The following is a 21,333-nucleotide window of genomic DNA, read 5'->3' as shown; positions in this document are numbered from 1 at the left end:
TGCTGGATTTGTGTTAATTCAGTTGTCAGTTCTCTCCGAGAGCCGTGATCTTCCTCTTTGTGTCCTTACTGACCTTTATCATTAAAAGAGTTAATTAGTAGCTGTCACATTCATACCCAATGAATACCCAACTGCTGTATTAAACAATCTGAAAATATTTTACAAATATGATTCAGTTGTGGTGTTTGATAAGGCACAAACTAACGCTATTATCATTTTTTTAATTTTTTTTTTTATAGATTTAAGCTTAGAGAGGAGTTATAGTGTTATTAAACTCTCTCAAGTCTGTTACTCAAACACACACGTGGGCCAAGCAAACAAGCTACTTTCTTCATCAATCTCGATAAACTCTGCGCTTTCTGTCAGTTCTCTCTGAAAGCCGTGATCTTCCTCTCTGTGTCCTTACTGACCTTTATCATTGAAAGAAAATCATGACATGTCAATTAGTAGCTGTCACATTCATACGTCCTCTCTGCCAATCACATTGCAGGATAATTGACCCAACTGCTGTATAAAACAATCTGAAAATGTTGTATTTTAAAAATATGATTCAGTTGTGGTGTTTGATAAGGCACAAACTAAGGCTATTATCTTCTTTTTTTTTTCTTCAATAGATTTAAGCTTAGAGAGGAGTTATAGTGTTATTTATTTATTTTTTCTTCCCATTTTACACCCAATTTGGAATGCCCAATTCCCAGTGCGCTTTTAAGTTCTCCTGGTCGCGTAGTGATTCGCCTCAATCCGGGTGGCAGAGGATGAATCCCAGTTGCCTCCATGTCAGAGACCATCAACCCGCGCATCTTATTACGTGGCTTGTTGAGCGCATTGCCACGGAGACATAGCATATGTGGAGGCTTCACGCCGTCCACCGGGGTATATGTGCTCAACTCACCACGTGTTCCACCGACATTGAACCACATTATAGCGACCACAAGGAGGTTACCCCATGTGAATCTACCCTCCCTAGCAAGCGGGCCAATTCGGTTGCTTAGGAGACCTGGCTGGAGGAGTTATAGTGTTATTAAACTCTGTCTCTCAAGTCTGTTACTCAAACACACATGTGGGCCAAGCAAACCAGCTACTTTCTTCATCACTGTCTCTCTGTGCACGCCTGCATGCTTCTACCATCTGTGAGACTCTTACCCATATGTTTCTCTCAAGCACTCTCGAACTTCTCTCTCTCTCTCTCTCATTTCCTCTTCTTTTCCTCCTCTGTAATTTCCTTCTCCTCTCTCTTTCTGACTCACTTCTTTGTGTTTTTCTATCTTCATTCTCCTCTTCAAATGCTCTTGTGTTCATGAGAGGATTAATCTGGCTTTTGTTCTCTGTTGAGAGCGTCTGTTGATGTTTTGAGCCCCAGGTCAGAGAAGAAAGTTTGGTGGTTTTAACTTAGGATTTCTTCAACTGTCAGTTTCTCAGGGTCGCTGAGGGTCTCTGGATGTTGTCTGTGTCACCTCTGTCTCGCTCCTGTGGATTTTGACATCTTTACTGTTGTTAGTGCACAAATGTGAGGGGACCACATCATTTCTCACATCCCTGCCAAAAAAAAAAAAAAAAAAAAACTGCTTAAACAAGCCTGTTGACTGGTCTTAGCAGGTCTGTTAGCTACTTTTAGAGGGGTTTAGACACTTTTCAGCTGGTCAGACTGGGAGACAACCAGCAAATCTTAGCTTAAACCAGCTAAGATCATCTGAAACCAGCTAAGACCAGCAAACCACCATAGGCTGTTTTTTTACAGAAGGGATGGATACACACAACTATTCAGGTCCAACATGATGAGAGTTCAAACAGCTCAACAGGCTAGTATAATCTTCCTTGATTAATTTCTGATGCTTTAAACTAAAACAGAAACACCGATACAAAGAAAGTCCTGGTTCCTGTGTGTTTGTGTGTGTGTGTGTGTGTGTGTGTGGGGGGGGGGGGGTAATTACAAACGGGTAATTACAAGGGTATTATGCTATAAATGTGGTTTATGAGGACATTTCTAGTGTCCCTATAATTCAAATCGCTTAAAAAACATACTGAACTATGTTTTATTGAAAATGTAAAAATGCAGAAAGTTTTTTGTGAGGGTTAGGTTTAGGGGCAGGGTTTAGTGTTAGGAGATAGAATCTATAGTTCGTACAGTATAAAAATCATTATGTCTATGGAGAGTCCTCATAAGGATAGCTGCACCAACATGTGTGTGTGTGTGTGTGTGTGTGTGTGTGTGTGTGTTGTTGGTGTTTTTAGCTGGTCATTAACTGGTTCAGCCTGGTTAGATTGTTGATCAGCTGGACTACCAGCTGGTAGCCTTGGTTTTGACCTTCTAGATTATCTTGTTCCAGCTAGTAGAGCTGATGGACCACCTTGGACCAGCCAAAATCCAGCTTGACCATCTAAAGATAGTATGACCTGACTTTTTTTTTTTTTTCTTTTTTTTTTTTTGTAGGAATAAATTAATTTATTTACAGTATACTGCAGCTATCATCTCTGATGGATTTTATTGTGATGGATTAAGCATGTTTGTGTGTTTGAGACTAACAGCAGGTCTTGTCAATGTCATTCAGAGCAGAATCGTGACATTACAGTCACTTTCTCTGTCAAACAGCTAAAATAGCTTATTTCCCCTCAAAACTCTCATATATATTCAATAAACAGCATGACTTACACTGAAGCTGCTGTTTTTCTTCTTCCCTTCATTCTTTTGGTTTTTCTTCTACACTTCTGCCTCATTTAATGCTGTTATCTCTTTTCCGCCCATCTGTCCATCCATTCATCCATCCATCCATCCTACACATTACACACTAAGTGAATGAAGCCACAGAGAACACAGATCCTACAAGGAATATCAACCATTTAATAAATCATGCCTTGTGTTTAACACAAACAAGAGGTGTCTCCTTCCATATGAAAACTCAGAGTGTATTTATCCTAATGACATCACTTATCAGCTTAAAGAATTCAACAATAAGGTGTTTATCCATGTCTGAAATGCCCCTCACCCAACCCTCATGAACAAATTACAATGTCTGCCAATACCATCGATCAAAACATCTGCCATACGAACGCTGTAAACAAAGAACAAATTGCCTTATTGAGCAAGAGGATACAAGGAAAAGGCAAGCATATGTCAGAAATGGAGGGTACTGATCACTTTGTTTGGTTTGTTTATGAAGAACTTGTTCTGTCGAGTGAAAGTCCATATTCCGTGTTTATGTGTCCAGGTTTCTAATATAGAGCATATTTTTGCAGAGCCTCTGTGTTTGTTTGTGTTAAAGGATCATCTCACCCAAAAGAGGGTCAGACAGTTTATATCATATCCAGAATAGTGCTAAAAAGTATTAAGAACAGCTGAAAAGCGAAACATTTAAGAATCTTTCACACACTGCATTGGCGTTCACCTGTCTCAAATTATTTTTCTGAAACTTGTTTACTTTCCTTCAGACCAAACAAAACTCAAAACTCTCTGATTGGCTGAAGGTTTATACACCCCTGATCAAGTGATTGTGTTTCTGCTCCAGTCTTTATCTGACACTGGCCTTTTCATATGCTTTTTAATGTTGCCCAAACAAAATAGAACTAAAGCAGCCTTTATTCATACCCCAAAACCTGAAACTCACTATTAGAAATTTGCCAACATAAAAAAAAAAAAACTAACACTTTCTATGAAGCCCATATTTATAATGCATCGTAAAGGCATTATAAATGCATTATACAGCATTTATAATGTCTCATAAAACACCTCATAATAAGTTCTAACTTCTCATTAATAATTGTAACTACAGTTAATAATACATTATAATTAGTGCTGTTAGTTGATTTTGAATCTTGATTAATCTCATAATTTTTTGAAGTTAATTGTGATTAACTGCAGCTTTAGAAAATGCTGAAATTTGACACTATATATACTTCTATTCCTGTCAAAATGCATTTATTTCCATTTTAGGAAAGAGAGCAAAACAATATGTAACAATATGATGGTTTATCAACATTTTCCAAACAACAGTATACAAATAGAAATGCTGTAAAATAGCACCACTTCAAGAAACACTGAGCGTTTCCCAAAGTCTAAGTGGGAGTTTGACTTATTGAAAGAACTAGTACCCACATAGGTTGCATATTTATTGCAATGGGCATTAAATCTCTTAAACTATCATCCTCCACAATATTTATCAGCCAGTAGACTGTAGCTATCCACTTTCCTACAGCAACCGTGAAGGTGCATTCATGATTCGCATCAGGGTGTCAACGCCAGCATTAAACTCTGCTTTGAACTCCACACTTGCAGACAAAAATGTCTCATTCTGTGTTTTGGTGATAGTTAAGACTTGACATGCTTCTGTGGTAATTAAAACGCACCTTACATAGGTCCAATCTAGGCTTTTTTGTACATCAAATAGCATTAAGAGTTCCTTTCTCCATCTCCATCATTTCAAGGAAGTGCTGTTGTGTGTGTTTGTGGTGTGCCCGTCAGTGTAATGCCTGTGGGCGGACACATTACAAAGGTTCCACCCTCCCATGAAGTGTTGGTTAATGCTGGATTAATGGTAAATGTATTTATCACAATTAAGAAAAATGTACGCGATAAAAATTGTAAATTATTCGTATGAGTTAACGCATTAACGCAGACAGCACTAATTATGATATTTCACCTATTCATTATTATACCTTTAAGATTATAAAGCAGCGGTCACCAGTTAGCAGACCGTGGTCGAACCCCAGCTTGGTTCCATCCAGACCACGAGATAATGACAACGGTCATCCTATCTTAACATTTCTAAAGTTTTAGTGTGCAGTGCGTCAAAACAACTGAGCTATACACACCACAAGCACTCGGGCGATCAGCACTATATCATCTTTTTCTCAAGTGCCGAACACACTTCATTGCTGCTCCACACGTGTTGCCTCTCTCCCTCGCGGTACACACGAGGCATCGCATAAAACCTGATTGGGCTACGTGGAGTTCCATGCGCAGTTATTTTAACAACAGCAGCAGAGACACGGTGAGCAGCAATGTAGATGGAGACTGGTATCTTTCGCTAAAACACACTGTCAAAAATGAGAATAAAGCAAAGTGAAACTATCTATATCTCTCTGATAAATGACTCAGACGGTTCAGCAAAAGCAGGTTTGTGACAGGACAAGTTCACGTGTCAACTTTTTAGACTTACGTCTTTTTCCATCTAAATTTAGCTTTATTAATCATCATGTTACATGCCTTCCATGACAAACAGTTTTTTGTTTTAATTTGGTGAAAATTAATCAGAGATGTCATTACCTCTGATCATTGGTTATAATTATAGAAATTATTAGTTAGCCTGGCTATTAGAGTTCTCTGCTTCTGATGAGAACGTTCCCATTATTTCATAGTCAGTCCATTTATACTTAACTTAAGCAAACAGTATTTTTAAGATGTAAATTGATAGTGTATTGTTATTAGATTCTCACTTAAGGAAAATATAAAAATTGTCCATTCAGACTTTTACATTTTAAAAATTTTCTCTCAGGGATTAACCCTGAACCCCCATACAGTAACCTATATTTTCTCAGTCAAAAGTACTCCTATGTCCCATACATAGGTATATGAATGTAAAAAATAATAATAAAAAAATATTCAGAATGTGAACATATTCAAACACAAAAACTGGACTGCTGTCACTCAGCTTGAAAACAAATGGTGATCTTATCTTATAATATTAATATCCAGTTGCCCTCGACTATTGAACTCTATGAAATATAGTAGCCTAATCTTTTGGTAGAAAAGATCCTTCACACCGCACTGCTTTGGCTTTGTCTCTAGGCCAGTGTCCTCATCTCTGCTTTCAAGAGACTATTTTGACTGTTTAATTTTTTTTTTTTCTTTTACAAAGTACTATTGCTGCCAACGTGGAAAGTTACAATAACTATTAAAAAAAATTAATAATAATTTAAAAAAAATAATAAATAAAAACATAATTTCAAAGCCATACTGACTGCTGACAATGTGCAAGTTATTATTTTCTGGACCTTTGCTAGGAAGGAAATGTAGAGACCGGACCTCTTGAAATTTTAATTGAATACCCCTGGTATAAAAAATAATCATATAAGTGATGCCATGCAAAAGCAGCATAGTGTAAACAGTCATGAGGCTTTATGATATGATAATATGCCATTATAAGTGGTAATTGCCTGCTTTAAGCAGTTACAATAGAAATGTCTTCTTAAACAGCCATGACATAAACTTGTAACATACAATACAAAATAATACAATACAAAAAAAGTCCAACTTATATAATTAAAGTTGTATAACAAAAAATCTCATGAATTCTTCCCAGAATTCACAGTCTGCTCTAAAGTTTAAGTGCCTTTATGTGTATGAAGTGCACCTGACAATCCAGTTTAAAGTATTTGTCACAAAGACATTTAAAGTGATATAAAAAGTATCAAATAGTTTTTTTTTTTTTTTTGGTAACACTTTATATGATGCCCATTTTTATAATGCATTGCTATAGCATATTGTTATCTTACTATTTGAATTTAACAGCATCTGTTAGGAAAGCTTCTCTGCATTGCATTGATCTTCGGGTTCCATTTTTGACAATATGACATTTTCTAACAGACGTGACATTCTGTCTTAAATTTTTTCTTTGACTATTTTTATTTTTTTTTCTATTTTTGATATTAAACTTAAGAAACTGGTGACATACAGTCAAATTCTTATAATCCTAAAACAAGTTTATCTCAGTGTTGTCATGATAAATGACGGTGTAGGTGCATTACAGGTCTCGTCTCTTCTGTTCTCATCTCTCACAGTGATAGTTTGTCAGTGCTGTTGAAACTCAATAAAGGCTCGACTAATCTCAGACCTGCTTGATTGCAGCAGCATACACACATTACACTTAATGACTGTTCACACATGTACTGTGTAGGTCACATGGCCAATAGCTCACTTGACATTTGGCAGGATTACTGTAAATGTGAACTTGGATCAACAATAACACCCTAAAACAGATCCAGCACAGTTTCGCATAAATAAATAAGCCATATTAAATGCTGCTGCTGCTGTTTGTGTTGTATCTTGTTTCATGTCATATCAGAACTGACATTTAGTCAAAGGTCAACAGTGAGGTCAGAAGGAAAACTGTGGAGGGAGACCCACCGAGGGCTAATGATGTGTGTGTGTGTGTGTGTGTGTGTGTGTGTGTACAAGTTTTACTATCCTTAGTAAAACCTGAGATCACCTACATTGTGGGGACCAGCCAGCGGTCCTCACAAGGGAAATGGCATATTAAATGATGTTTTTTGAAAATGTAAAAATGCAAAAAGGTTTCTGTGAGGGTTCGGGGTAGGGTTAGGGTTAGGGGATAGAATCTATAGTTTGTACAGTATAAAAATCATTATGTCTATGGAGGGTCCTCATAAGGATAGCTAAACCAACATGTATGTGTGTGTGTGTGTGTGTGTGTGTGTGTGTGCTTTTTCAACAATTTTACATAGAAGTACAGACAAAAATAAATAAATAAAATAAAATATTATTTATCCCTACAACACATTTCCTGTATTAAGCACATTGTGTGTTTTCTCTATCAAAGTGCCTGACATTTCAGCTTAATAGTTGAAACTCTTATTATTGCTGCACTTGTGTAAATATGCAGATAATTTCACACACACATATTAAAGTGCAAGTTCATGGCTTTGAATGTTTCTGTGTTTCTATTTCTGACTCTTGTAAAGGTGTCAGTAGAGACAAAAAGTCAAATAACCACCAGCTTTGTCTTTTCTCCTCTTCCAATTACTGCTAAAGATGAATATGAAATGGAGAGCAGAAACTGCTGGAGTGTTTCAGCACAATGTCAACGGCTCACTGAACTGATTCAGAAAAAAGAAAAAAAAAATTCTGTTCTGTTATTTGTGGATGAGCAGAATGGGCATCAGTAGAGCAGACATAATTAGAGAGAGAGAGAGAGAGAGAGAGAGAGAGAGAGAGAGAGAGAGAGAGTGAGACTTTTAAATACACTTTTTAATAACAATATTAAAAACCTTATTCAAAGAAAAAATATATAAATAAATTAGACGAAAACAAAACAGAGAGAGAGAGAGAGAGAGAGAGAGAGAGTACATTTACAAATGTAATTTAGTAATTACAAAACAACCTTCTTCATCGATTCTACACAACCAAATGTCTTATAAAACATTTAGTGTTCCATCAAGCAGCAGGGCTTGGGTAGTTCAGCGGGTAAAGACGCTGACTACCACCCCTGGAATCACGAGTTCGAATCCAGGGCATGCTGAGTGACTCCAGCCAGGTCTCCTAAGCAACCAAATTGGTCCGGTTGCTGGGGAGGGTAGAGTCACATGGGGTAACCTTGTGGTCGCTAAAATGTGGTTCTCGCTATCGGTGGAGCGCATAGTGAGTTGTGGATGCAGCGGAGAATAGAGTGAAGCCCCCACACGTGCTATGTCTCTGCGGTAATGCACTCAACAAGCCACGTGATAAGGTGTGCGGATTGACGGTCTCAGACGCAGAGGCACTGAATCCACCACTGAAGATCGCCAGTTCTTTTGTCAGTGGTAGGCTTTTACAGAGACCTCCAGCTACCTTTAGGGGAAGAGTCTGAATCAACTAGTTCTTGCCACTTTGATTCGCGTAGATCCTGTAGTTCTTAATGGTGTATCACTTTAACACATACATAATAAATGCATTTCATGCCTGCCTCACAGAACAGTCCAAGTTGTAGTGTTGTAAAATAGAGCAGTTTTCCTTCTTCCTCATGCCAGGTGGCCACAGCAGCTTTCACTTCTAACTCTGGAAAATGTTCCATACCAATTCTATAATCTTGTTGCAACATTTCGTTCTCCATTGCCTGTTTGTAATTTGCTGGCAAAGCAGTTAAAAATTAAGTCTCTCTGCTACTCGCACTTAAACAACTCCAATCTTTTTTGCAAAATCTTCTGGAGTTATCCATCCGCCTTTACTCAGAAGATGAAACACCTTGGTAAAGCCTGCTTTTACCAGTCTGGATCTCATTAATAAAGAGTTTAAACTCCTTACTGGCAACACAGGGTTATGAATTAAAAGTTCTTCCTTAAACCACAGTCCATCAATAGGCTCTTTCATATGAGAGACTTTGAAAATCCTCCACAATCTCAGCATCGTCTTATAAAAATGTTGTAAGACCAGTCAAGTCCAATCCTTGTAAGTCCATTAGAAAAAGGTGTTGCCCTCCTCTTCTCAACAGGCTACAGGCTACATCAGTCCAGCTGATATGTCTTCCATAAAAAACATTTGAGCATCAATAAGTCCTTGTCCCCCTTCAAAAACTGGTAGATATAATACTGTGGCTCTCAGCCAGTGTTGTTATGACCAAAAAACCCCCCCCAAAAAATCCACTAAACGTTTTGAATGTCTTTAACTAGATGTACTGGGGGATCCAGAATTGCCATTTTATGCCACAGCGTAGAGGCAATGAGGTTGTTTACTATCAGAACCCTTCCCTTGTAGGATAGCTGAGGTAGCAACCATTTCCAGTTAGACAACCGGGCACGCACTTTCCCCACTATCCCTTCCCAATCTTTTTTTTTTATTTATTTATTTTTTTTTTTAAAGTCTCTGATCCTAAAAAAAAAAAAAAAAACCCTAAGAATTTTAAACCATCTATACTCCATTCCATATTAAAAGGCAGTATTGGAAGAAATGCATGATCCCCCCTTCCTGATCCACACCATGGAGTTTCACTAGTAGTAACCCCAAATGAACATTGTTAATTGTAGTCAATTACATCTCTTATTAAAAGCAAATTATCTCTAATAGATCTGTTTTAACACAAAAAGGTTGATCTTTATGTATTAGTACATTTATATAATAAGTTACACTATTAGCAATACATTTTGAAAATATCTAATAGTCTGTGTTCACCCAAAGCTGTGGGTCTCCAGTTCTTAAGCAGGGTCAGATCACCCTTCTTTGGTAGAAGAGACAATACTGCTCTTCTACAACTAATGGGGAGGAATCCAGTTTGTTTTGAACATGAAATCATACTGAAATAGTCATTCCCAAAAGAGTCTCAAAAATGTTTATAAAATTCACAAGGAAGTCTGTCCAATCCAGGAGCTCTACCTGATGACAACTCATGCATAGCTTTGGTCACTTCTTGAAAATAAAGAGGGGTATCTAGATCTCTTTGCTGTTCTAATGTAAGTTTTGAGATGTATTTAAAAAGTTCCATTTTACAATCCAGATCTATTTCCTCAGAAGAATACAGCTTAGAATAGAAATCAACAGTGTGCTTCCTCATTGCAGACGGTTCTGAGATTAAAATACATTCATCATTTTTAAGACATAACATTTGCTTTTCCTGACAAACCTTGCATTCTAGTTTAAAAAAGAAAGTTTTTGGGCTGTCAATATCTTTAATATGAGTAAAACGTGCTTTAACTAATGCTCCTTTTCATTAATACAGAGTTTAAACTCCTTACTGGCAACACAGGGTTATTATCTTGTAATAAGGAGCTTAGCTGTTGTTTCTTTTCAGCAATAACTTTTGGAAAAACATGCCCACCTCTTTCCAGCATTTTTATCCTCAGTCTGTATATTATGTATATTGTAGGCAGAAAACCTTAATTTGTACTTTTCCAACTTCCCACAACACAAAATCGTTCTTCTGCATTTGCCATGTTTTCCAAAATAAACGAAAATTTCTTGTAAAAGCTTCTTATTAAAGTGCCAGTATGACCCTCCTCTATGCTGGTTAGACAAAAATAATCAACACTGAACATCTTATGATTTGATATTATATTCAGAATTATAAAAGTGCCACACACTCTATTCTTTACATTATTTGAAACATAAAACCTATCTAACCTTGCTGCATGAACTTGAAACTTTCACTCATGTATATCGCTTAGTTAAATGATTCTTATCTCTCCAAACATCATCACATGTCTAAACTTCTGACAACATCAGACAAAATTGATGCTGATTGATAGAGTGGCTCTTCAGCAGTTCAATCAAGGGTAAAATCTAATGTACAATTAAAATCACCTCCTATTACAATAGTTTCTCTTGATTTAAAAGTTCTTAATAGCTCACCAATGTTTAAAAAAAAAAAAAAAAAAAAAAAAAACTACTCTCTCTGGCCCATTATTAGGAGAATAAACATTAACAAGTATAAAAGTGAAATTATTAATTTCAGCTCTTACTATCAAAAGATGACCTGGCACCACATCATGTTTTGAAAAAAGTTTCACTTATATGCTTTAGAAAATATGCTTTTTCAACCGGAAATTCTTCTTCTGTGACAATACATCAAAATTACACATTTTACATGCCCATACCACTGAAGCAATAAACTTATCAGTATCCTGACAAGAAATCTGTAATATCCACCTTTTTGCCCTTAGTCTCATCTAGAAAACATTAATCTGTTCCACTGTGTAAAAGTCATCACCCACTTTCGAGCAATCAGATATATCAGACCAACAATCACCATCTCTCATTCCACTGACTTGACACTGTGTTAATTCATCAGAAGGCAAAAAAACCAGCATCAACCTTTCTCTTAGAAACTACATCATTACTGCATTCTGGCCACTCACTACCCACAACAATAACCGTTTCACCACCAGTATTAGCATTAGCACTCACCTCACCATTCCTGCTTTCCTCACCCACTTCCATGGCGAGGTCCTGACTTGGGCCTGCTGATTTCTCGACCAGTGTCCGGCTCTGTTCTTTTCTCTCACTCCTTGTCACGGATCCATCATTTTCTTTCATTTCTCCCATTCGGTTGTCATCTGTGTTTTTTTATGTGAACACGCAAATCTCTTGTGACCGATGTCGCCACACTCATAGCACCGCAAACTCTCCATACTAGCATAAATCATATGCAGCTATTGCCGTCACTCACTCAGAAAGACACATCCAGTGACTTTTCCTGAGAGTTCAAACACATAAAAGTTTGTCGCCTAAAGGACAGAACATGTTTAAGGGCAGGGTTTTTACATCCTAAGGGCACCATTTTCATTGCACTCACTACTTTTCCAAAGTGCAGGAGTTATTTAACAATAACTTCGTTTCTGATAAACGGAGGGACATTTGAAATCGTAACTTTTGTTACAGGCACAAAAGTTTCTTTTATCCAAAGTCCATTTTCAAGCATCTGGTTAACTAATGCCTCAGTCTTCAAAAATACCACAACCGCCTTATTCATTCTTGAAGCTGAATTAATGTTGTCATGTCCAAGACGCCATGCCCGATGCCAAATCAGCCAAAAACAATGGAACAATTAGTAGTAGCCTACTCTAAACAAAATAACAAAGAAAAGGTGTACACAAAGAAAAAGAAAAGTGAGCACCAAAAGAAATAAAAGAGAAAATCAGCACAAAGCAGACTGAGCACGCTCTCACTCACACACAAGCTCACTCCCAACACACGCTCCCAAGAAAGAGAGAGAGAGAGAGAGAGAGAGAGAGATTATATAACTATTACCACTATTTCAGCTCGAACTGGAGTGTACAATTACATTGTAATTGATTGTGTTATCAGTTTGAGAATGGGTGATAACATAAAGAGTAAGATGAAGATTGGTAAAGATGAAGAAAGTCAACCTCTGAGCAATATTTCCTCTGTGTAATACTATCGCTGTAAGAATTTGAGCCAAATTGTTTTTGATTATCTAATCTTGAGTATACAATATTTTAAATAAAATACTGATAGTCAGGATTAATTAATAATTTGACAGTAAAAATGTAGTAAAACAATAATGTTCCACTGCTGTCTTGTTGAGGGGACACCAAATGTAAACAGACAAATGTTAAAATGCAGCTCAGATATTCAAATAATTGAGGGAAAACACTCAATTTCTCTCCTCATCGACAGGAAATGTGTTGAAATGATATCAGATCTTTGCAGAGATGTGAGTGAAGTGTGTGATATGAGAGCATCTGTTTGACCCTCTCTGGAGGCATTTCTCCTCAGGCTCCACTGCAGCTCCATGAAGAGCTGCTCTCTTCTGCCCCGCTGCCTGTGTTAAGAGCTCACATGTGTAAACACACCGCAGGCCATCTGTGCCTATAGTATGTGTGTGTGGGGTGGTGTGGTTTCCGAGGATTTTTTTTAGGTTACAAACTGGTAATTACAAGGGTATTATGCTATAAATGTGTGTTTTGTTTTGTTTTTTTTAAATATAAAAATGCAGAAAGTTTTTTGTGAGGGTTAGGTTTAGGGGTAGGTTTAGGGTTAGGGGATAGAATCTACAGTTCATACAGTATAAAAATCAATATGTCTATGGATAGCCACACCAACGTGTGTGTGTGTGTGTGTGTGTGTGTGTGTGGGGTAGACCCAAATACACCCCCCACATCTCTCTTCATATTCAGTCTTATATGCTTCTGAGGTAAATAAAGGTTACTTTTAAATAAGAGCAGACATTTCACTCTTCACTATGACACATTTTTAAGACATTGTGTATGAGTGTGTTCTGACATAATATTTGTCTCTTTACACAAGCACGTTGTATTTTAAAACTAAGTCTCTGTATGCAGCGTTCTGCACAAACATCAAATGAAAACTGACAATCAGTGCAAACTGGGCAGAAAATAGTGATTATAGTCTCTCACCTGAATTAATATCCAGGTGAGAGACCTTCTGGTCTTGAAACATTTCAAATCAAGCCTTCATGACTTATCTCAGTAGAAACATTAGAAACAGAAAATAAAAACATTTAAGAAAACCTGAACTCAGATTAACACTAAATAGAGTTTTGATCGACTTATCTAGTTGTCACATCTGGTTAGGACACGTTATAAACATTAACAAGATCATCAAACTAACTAAAAGCACCATTTAGGAAAATTAAACTAAAATATTTACAGTAGCACATAAATGATTTAACACTTTAAAAAAGAAAATATGAAGAATATCAAAAATCAAAGCAAGGTGGATCTGTGGGAATTGTACAACAAAACAGGACTGACACAGACAACCACTTTCTTCTAAATATCATATGGCAAGAAATACAGTACATGCTTTATATAGCTGAATTAGTGTATTTACATTTACTTTAATTTATCTTGTAATCGATTAAATCCATTGCTGAATGATTTGTCAATACTGTAATCCAGTAAAGATGTGTTGACTGTGAATATGAGATGGGGAATTTAGAGGTGGAAGTGTTTGTTTGCAGCAGCTGTTTTAGATGTAGTATATGAGAGTAAACAGATTTAACAGGTGTCTGTCAATTGTACACAAACTATAGCCAGCAGCCATATAAGCCTGCAGCTCAAGACCAGTTGCCCACTGAAGCTAAGCAGGTTTGAGTCTGCACACAGTGTACTTACTGATGCAGTCTACACACAGTGTACTTACTTATGCAGTCTACACACAGTACACTTACTGATGCAGTCTACACGCAGTGCACTTACTGATGTAACCTACACAGTGTACTTACTGATGCAGTCTACACACAGTGTACTTACTGATGCAGTCTACACAGTGTACTAGGGGTGGGCGATATACCGGTAGACATGTGTAACAGTTAAAGGATGGGCAAGAAGGAGTCAACATAAAGTTTAATGGTATAAAACATAAAACATAAAACTCAACATAAAACAAACATAAACAAACAAACACATATGCAGCGCGGCCGCGTGCATCTCTCTCTCTCGAACTGGCGCCTCCGGTTCCTTTTTATCTTGCTCTCCCACTGATCATCTGATTGGCCGCCGGCCGTGCACCCTCATGGCCCGGCCATGCCCTCCTCCTCGTCACACTCCTCCCCCGCCCGATTCAGGCCAGGGTGCTACCGGACTGACTTCACTTAGCATTTTAATAGCAAAAAAAAAAATAAAAATCTAATATTTCATCTGTATAAATAAATAATAAATTGTTCAATTTATCTGCATGATTTTGGATTGCTATATTTTATTATGTTGTTTTTAATCAAGTTTTGATATGTCAAAAAGTAAAACACTACAGCCAGTGTGAAATAAAGCATTTCAGGAATGAAATGAAGCTGTAAACTGGCGTCTCTCACGCTCCCTCTATCTCTCTCTCTCGCTCGCCAACTCGTGCTCTCTCTCCCTGCACGTCAGTCCTCCCCACGTTGGATTATTGTTAAGATAGCGCTGGCGAGTGTACATCGACTGTACACTCGAAATCAGATTGCACTGTCGGTAAGAATGAGTGAATGAATGAGATGTAGGGAACGAATTCGGACACTACTACAAAATGGCCACCACCCAAAATAGTGCACTATATTGTGGATAGGGGGGCGATTTTGGACATAGCTATGGTTTTTCACAGACAGCAGCGCATCATTAGATGAAAATCTTGTCTAGAATGCAAGAAAAAGTCACTGAATCCGCTTCTGAGGCCCGTAATTTCACTTGAGATTCAATGAGATTCATCCCGCGCTCCAAACATGCCTCCCATACAAACACACACAACTGTGTTTTGTGCGAGTATTGCAAGAACGCGCAATCTGAAACACGTAAGTGTGCACGAGTGTTGAAGGCATCCCAGTCCCTTCATTTGTGCTCCTGTGACAGAAAAAGTGCAGATCACACCTGCTACTCATTCTGTTTTCTCTCAATGTCATGTGGGTTTTTAAAATTCTGTTCAAATGATGTTTGATATCAGGAAACAAACCAGCCGTATTTTCCTTGAGATATTTTATATTTCCTTTATATAGATTACAAAAAACACTAAGAGCCTAATTAAGTTTTTATTTATAGATATTTTTTTATTTATATGTTATTTTCTTTGTTGCATTGCTTTGAGAAGATGTTTCTTGAGGAAAGTTAATAATAATAATAATAATAATATATATATATATATATATATATATATATATATATATATATATATATATATATATATATATATATATATTACTTTAACTATGTTTGTCAGCTTGCAAATAAAGAGAAAATTATATAAGATGAAGTAGTTTTAATTTAAAAGTATTTAATTCACTAGCTAGAATATTTAAAATTGCACTTCCCTATCTGTCACTCATTTGACATTGTGTCGATGTTGTGTATGTTTAAATTTTTTTCTTCTGAAAAATCAATAAAATTTTATTTGATTTTAAGCCGTAATTAGATATTATGTAGAAATCGTCCTGGTTACTTGCGTAACCTCTGTTCCCTGATGGAGGGAACGAGACGTTGTGTCAATGTAGTGACACTAGGGGTCACTCTTGGGTGCCTGAATCACCTCTGGTCATTGATAAAAGGCCACTGAAAATTGGTGAGTGGTATTTGCATGCCACTCCCCTGGACATACGGGTATAAAAGGAGCTGGTATGCAACCACTCATTCAGATTTTCTCTTCGGAGCCGAACAGTCATGCTCATTGAGCTGAATTCTCACGACTGTTCGTTCACCTCTGCTGGATCTGACAGCACATTTCAGCGGCTTCTCCCTCCTCTGCACTGGTGCACTGCAGAGAACGCCCCTGGGTGCTTCGGCAGAAAAAAGAAAGTATATTTTCCTGAAAGAGTATATTTCTCTAAAAGAGCTGCACACACGGAACTTCTTTTTAAAGACGTGTCTTTTTAAAGATGACTTCCCGATTGTGTGTTATTCCTGGCTGCGGTCATTACCTCTCAACTTCAGATGGTCACAATCACTGTCTTTCATGTCTGGGCGCGACCCACATGGAGGCAGCGTTCGTGGATGGTTCATGTTCTCACTGCGAGAACATGACCATGGCAACGTTGCGGTTGCGGCTTACTTTCATAAGAAAGCAAGCCACCCCAGTGGCTCCCCGCCTCGGTCCTTCTACCTACGGGTTTGGAGCCCACCGCAGGAAGCAGATGCCACCTGTCTCACAGCCATCAAAGCGCCCCTGAGACAGGCGACCCAGGGTCGACGAAACCCACTCCATTGGAGCTGGTAATAAGACCACTCCACCCCCCGGTGGAGAGCCGGGTGGAGAATCTTTTGTTGCCTTTTTATTTGATTTTGCCGCATGCCCAAATGGCTGCGATACCCAACTGTTCAGCAAAAGAGCGGATTCCTCCTTCCCTGGGTCACATACCCAGTGTTCACGGTCGTCATCACGACCACTGTCCACGGGTTTTTCCTTGCAGGATTGGCGCTCCAGCGGCAGTCTCCCCGCCCCTGCGCGCCCAGCTGTGCCACACATCCGCCCCCGATGTTACAGTCTCCACGGGTTACGAGGACAGGCCTCTTCCTCCCCTGTCCCAGGCTGTTCTGGGGGTGATCACAAGGAGCCAGGTAAGTGCTTCGATGTCCTTAGACTCAGCACAGCCACGACATGGTGTGGCACTTCAAGCTCCGCCCCGCTGTGCCACGAGGCCCCACCTGCCGGTACGTCCGACGACGTTGTCCCTTTGGTCCCCCTTGCGCGGAACTTGGATGCGTGGCTTGCATTTTCCAATCTGTCGCGATGGCTGGTCCGGACCGTCCGACTCGGCTACACGATTCAGTTCGCCAGGCATCTGCCCAGGTTCAGCGGTATCCACTTCACCTTGGTGAAGGACGAAAACGCTGCTACCTTGTGCGCGGAGATTGCTACCCTCCTACGGAAGGGTGCAATAGAAGCTGTTCCTTTGGCCGAGATGAAGATGCGGTTTTACAGCCCCTACTTCATCGTACCGAAAAAAGGTGGTGGGTTGCGACCAGTCTTGCAAAAATGCATTCTGGCGAGCGTCTGGCATCAAGATTAGTTTGCGGCGGTAGACCTGAAGGACGCGTAGTTTCACGTCTCGATTCTACCTCGACACAGACCCTTCCTGCAGTTTGCATTCGAGGGTCAGGTGTATCAGTACAAGGTCCTCCCTTTCAGCCTGTCCTTGTCCCCTTGCAGCTTCATGAAGGTCGCAGAGGCAGCCCTTGCCCTGTTAAGGGAAGTGGGCATTCGCCTTCTCAACTATCTCGATGACTGGCTAATCCTAGCTCACTCTTGGGACATGTTGTGTGCACACAGGGACTTGGTGCTCTTGCACCTCAGCTGAGTAGGGCTTCGGGTCAACTGGGAAAATAGCAAGCTCCTCCCGGTTCAGAGCATCTCTGTCATCGGTTTGGATTTGGACTCACAAACGAGCGCACACAATCGGTGCTGGTCTGTTTGAAGGCGTTTAAACAGAAAACAGCAGTTCCACTGAAACTCTTTCAGAGGCTCCTGGGGCATATGGCATCCTCAGCAGTGGCCACCCCGCTCGGGTTGATGCATATGAGACCACTTCCGCACTGGCTTCAGACTCGAGTCCCGAGATGGGCATGGCACCGCGGGACACATCGCGTGGTCATCACGCCGGTCTGTCACCATCTTTTCAGCCCTTGGACCGACCTCTCGTTTCAACGGGTGTTCTAGGTGTTCCCCTAGAGCAGGTCTCCAGGCGCATCGTGGTCATGACAGATGCCTCCAAAATGGGCTAGGGCACTGTTTGCAACAGGCATGCAGCCGCCGGGTTATGGATGGGCCCGCGACTGTGTTGGCACATCAACTGCCTCGAGTTGTTGGCAATTCTGCTTGCCCTGCGGAGGTTCTGGCGGTTGATCCAGGGCAAGCACGTGTTAGTTCGGACAGACAACACGGCAACGGTAGCATATGTCAACCGCCAAGGCAGTCTGTGCTCTCATTGTATGTCACAACTCGCCCGTCGTCTTCTCCTCTGGAGTCAGCAGCACTTCAAGTCACTGCGAGCCACTCACATCCCGGGCGACCTCAACACTACAACGGACACACTGTCATGGCAGGTTACCCTCAGGAGAGAGTGGAGACTCCACTCTCAGGTGGTCCAGCTGATCTGGAGTCGATTCGGATAGGCACAGGTAGACCTGTTCGCCTCCCAAGAATCATCGCACTGCCCACTCTGGTACGCCCTGACTGAGGCTCCTCTCGGTATAAATGCGCTGGCTCACAGCTGGCCTCCTGGCCTACGCAAATATGCATTTCCCCAGTGAGCCTACTTGCACAGACTCTGTGCAAGGTCAGGGAGTACGAGGAGCAGGTCATCCTGGTAGCACCCTACTGGCCCACCCAGACATGGTTCTCGGACCTCACGCTTCTTGCGACAGCCCCCCCCCCCAGAGAATTCCCCTAAGGAAGGACCTTCTTTCTCAGGGACAGGGCACCATCTGGCACCCGTGATCAGACCTCTGGAATCTCCATGTCTGGCCCCTGGACGTGACGCAGAAGACCTAAGTGGTCTACCACCCGTGGTGATAGACACGATAACTCAGGCTAGGGCCCCCTCTACGAGGCACCTGTATACCTTTAAGTGGTGTCTGTTCGCTAAGTGGTGTTCTTCCTGACGGGAAGACCCCCAGAGATGTGCAGTTGGATCGGTGCTTTCCTTCCTGCAGGAGAGGTTGGAAGGGCGGCTGTCCCCTTCCACCTTGAAGGTGTATGTTGCTGCTATTGCAGCACACCATGACACAGTGGATGGTAAGTCCTTAGGGAAGCACGACCTGATCATCAGGTTCCTGAGAGGCGCCAGGAGGCTGAATCCCTCCAGACCGCACCTCATTCCCTCATGGGACCTCTCTGTAGTTCTTCAGGGTCTACAGAGAGCACCATTTGAGCCTTTGCAGTCAGCTGAGCTTAAGGCACTCTCCTTGAAGACTGCCCTCCTGACTGCGCTCACTTCCATCAGGAGAGTAGGAGACCTGCGAGCATTTTCTGTCAGCGAAAGTGCCTGGAGTTCGGTCCAGGCCACTCTCACGTGATCCTGAGACCCCGACCGGGCTGTGTGCCCAAGGTTCCCACGACCCCTTTTAGGGACCAGGTGGTGAACCTGCGAGTGCTGCCCCAGGAAGAGGCAGACCCAGCCCTGTCATTGCTGTGTCCGTAGCATGCTTTACAAATCTATTTGGATTGCACGCAGAGCTTTAGGATCTCTGAGCATCTCTTTGTCTGCTTTGGTGCACAGCGGAAAGGAAGCGCTGTCTCCAAGCAGAGGATAGCCCACTGGCTCATTGACGCCATAGCTATGGCATATCACACCCAGGACGTGTCGCCCCTGGTAGGGCTATGAGCCCATTATACCAGGGGTGTAGTGACCTCCTCAGCCCTGGCCAGGGGTGCCTCTCTAACAGACATTTGCAGAGCAGCAGGCTGGGCAACACTCAACACCTTTGCAAGGTTCTACAACCTCCGGGTGGAACCAGTTTCGTCCCAGGTAGTGGCACGCAATACAAGTGTATAAGCCCGGGATAGCCGGCCGGGTGTATCGTTTGCACATAGTGCCTTTCACCTCCTCTGAGCTGAAGATGAGCACCATTAATTCCCAGTAGTGTTCACAAACTATTTTCCCTGGTTGACTTTCTCCGAGCCCTGTGGCAGTCAAGCTTTCAGAGAGACTCACTGCTGGCCCAGTACACGTGCTAACTAAGAGCCCTGTTCTGGGGTAGGTGCTCCGCATGTGGTGGTTCGCTGTAAGGTAACCCCATGCGATGTATATCTTCCACTAATTCCTTTCCCTGTTGGCAAACTGCATCTCCATGTTTGTAGCAACTCCTCCCCCGTTGGGTAGGATCTACCATGAGACTCTCCACATGGTCGGCAAGACCACATGATGTATTTTCCACTTAAATATCCCCCCCTCTCTTTGGGCAAGGTGTGGTCTCTGCAGTGTCCTCCCCTTAGGAGGGACACCCCCCGACTAGACCTGGCGGCCCAGTCAGATAATCCCCCTTCTTTTTTAGGGAGTGGAAAAAAAGAAGGGGAAAAGAGGCCACGACTGGGTTAGCCTGTCTCTATCTTTTGGGTAGTCGACTTGTCCCCAAGGACCGTTCGACACTCATAACTATGTTGGAGGTTACGTTTCAGCCTGGTGCACTGGCTACGAGGCACACAGTGGTCTGCCTGTCACACACCCCCAGTTCACATAACACAGTTCAGCCAGTTGCAGCGTTTTGTGTAGTGACCCCTAGTGTCGCTACATCGACACAACGTCGAGTGAATGACAGATAGGGAATGTCCTGGTTACTTGCGTAACCTCCGTTCCCTGATGGAGGGAACGAGACGTTGTGTCCCTCCTGCTACAACTCTGAACTACCCGCTGAAATTGCCGGACCTTGTCTCGGCTCCTCAGCATAAAACCTGAATGAGTGGTTGCATACCAGCTCCTTTTATACCCGCATGCCCGGGGGAGTGGCATGCAAATACCACTTGCCAATTTTCATTGGCCTTTTATCAAAGACCAGAAGTGATTCGGGCACCCAAGAGTGACCCCTAGTGTCACTACATCGACACAACGTCTCGTTCCCTCCATCAGGGAACAGAGGTTATGCAAGTAACCAGGACGATTTCTACAAAATATCTAATTACGGCTTAATATCAAATACAATTTTATTGATTTTTCAGAAAAAACATTTAAATATATTGTGACGTATATTGTT

The 21,333-nt window shown here is 41.1% G+C and overlaps 1 protein-coding gene across 1 annotated transcript in view; it reads left to right on the top strand.

Moving 5' to 3' along the window:
- The window catches only part of LOC127436827 (thyrotropin-releasing hormone-degrading ectoenzyme-like), a 173,021-nt gene that overhangs the window by 49,951 nt on the left and 101,737 nt on the right, over positions 1–21,333 (top strand). The gene's annotated exons all lie outside the window — the stretch shown is intronic.

The sequence above is a fragment of the Myxocyprinus asiaticus genome, chromosome 47, assembly GCF_019703515.2.
Source record: "Myxocyprinus asiaticus isolate MX2 ecotype Aquarium Trade chromosome 47, UBuf_Myxa_2, whole genome shotgun sequence".
NCBI lineage: Eukaryota > Metazoa > Chordata > Actinopteri > Cypriniformes > Catostomidae > Myxocyprinus > Myxocyprinus asiaticus.
The sequence above is the reverse complement of the archived record's forward strand: the minus strand, read 5'-3'. Positions and strand labels throughout refer to the sequence as shown.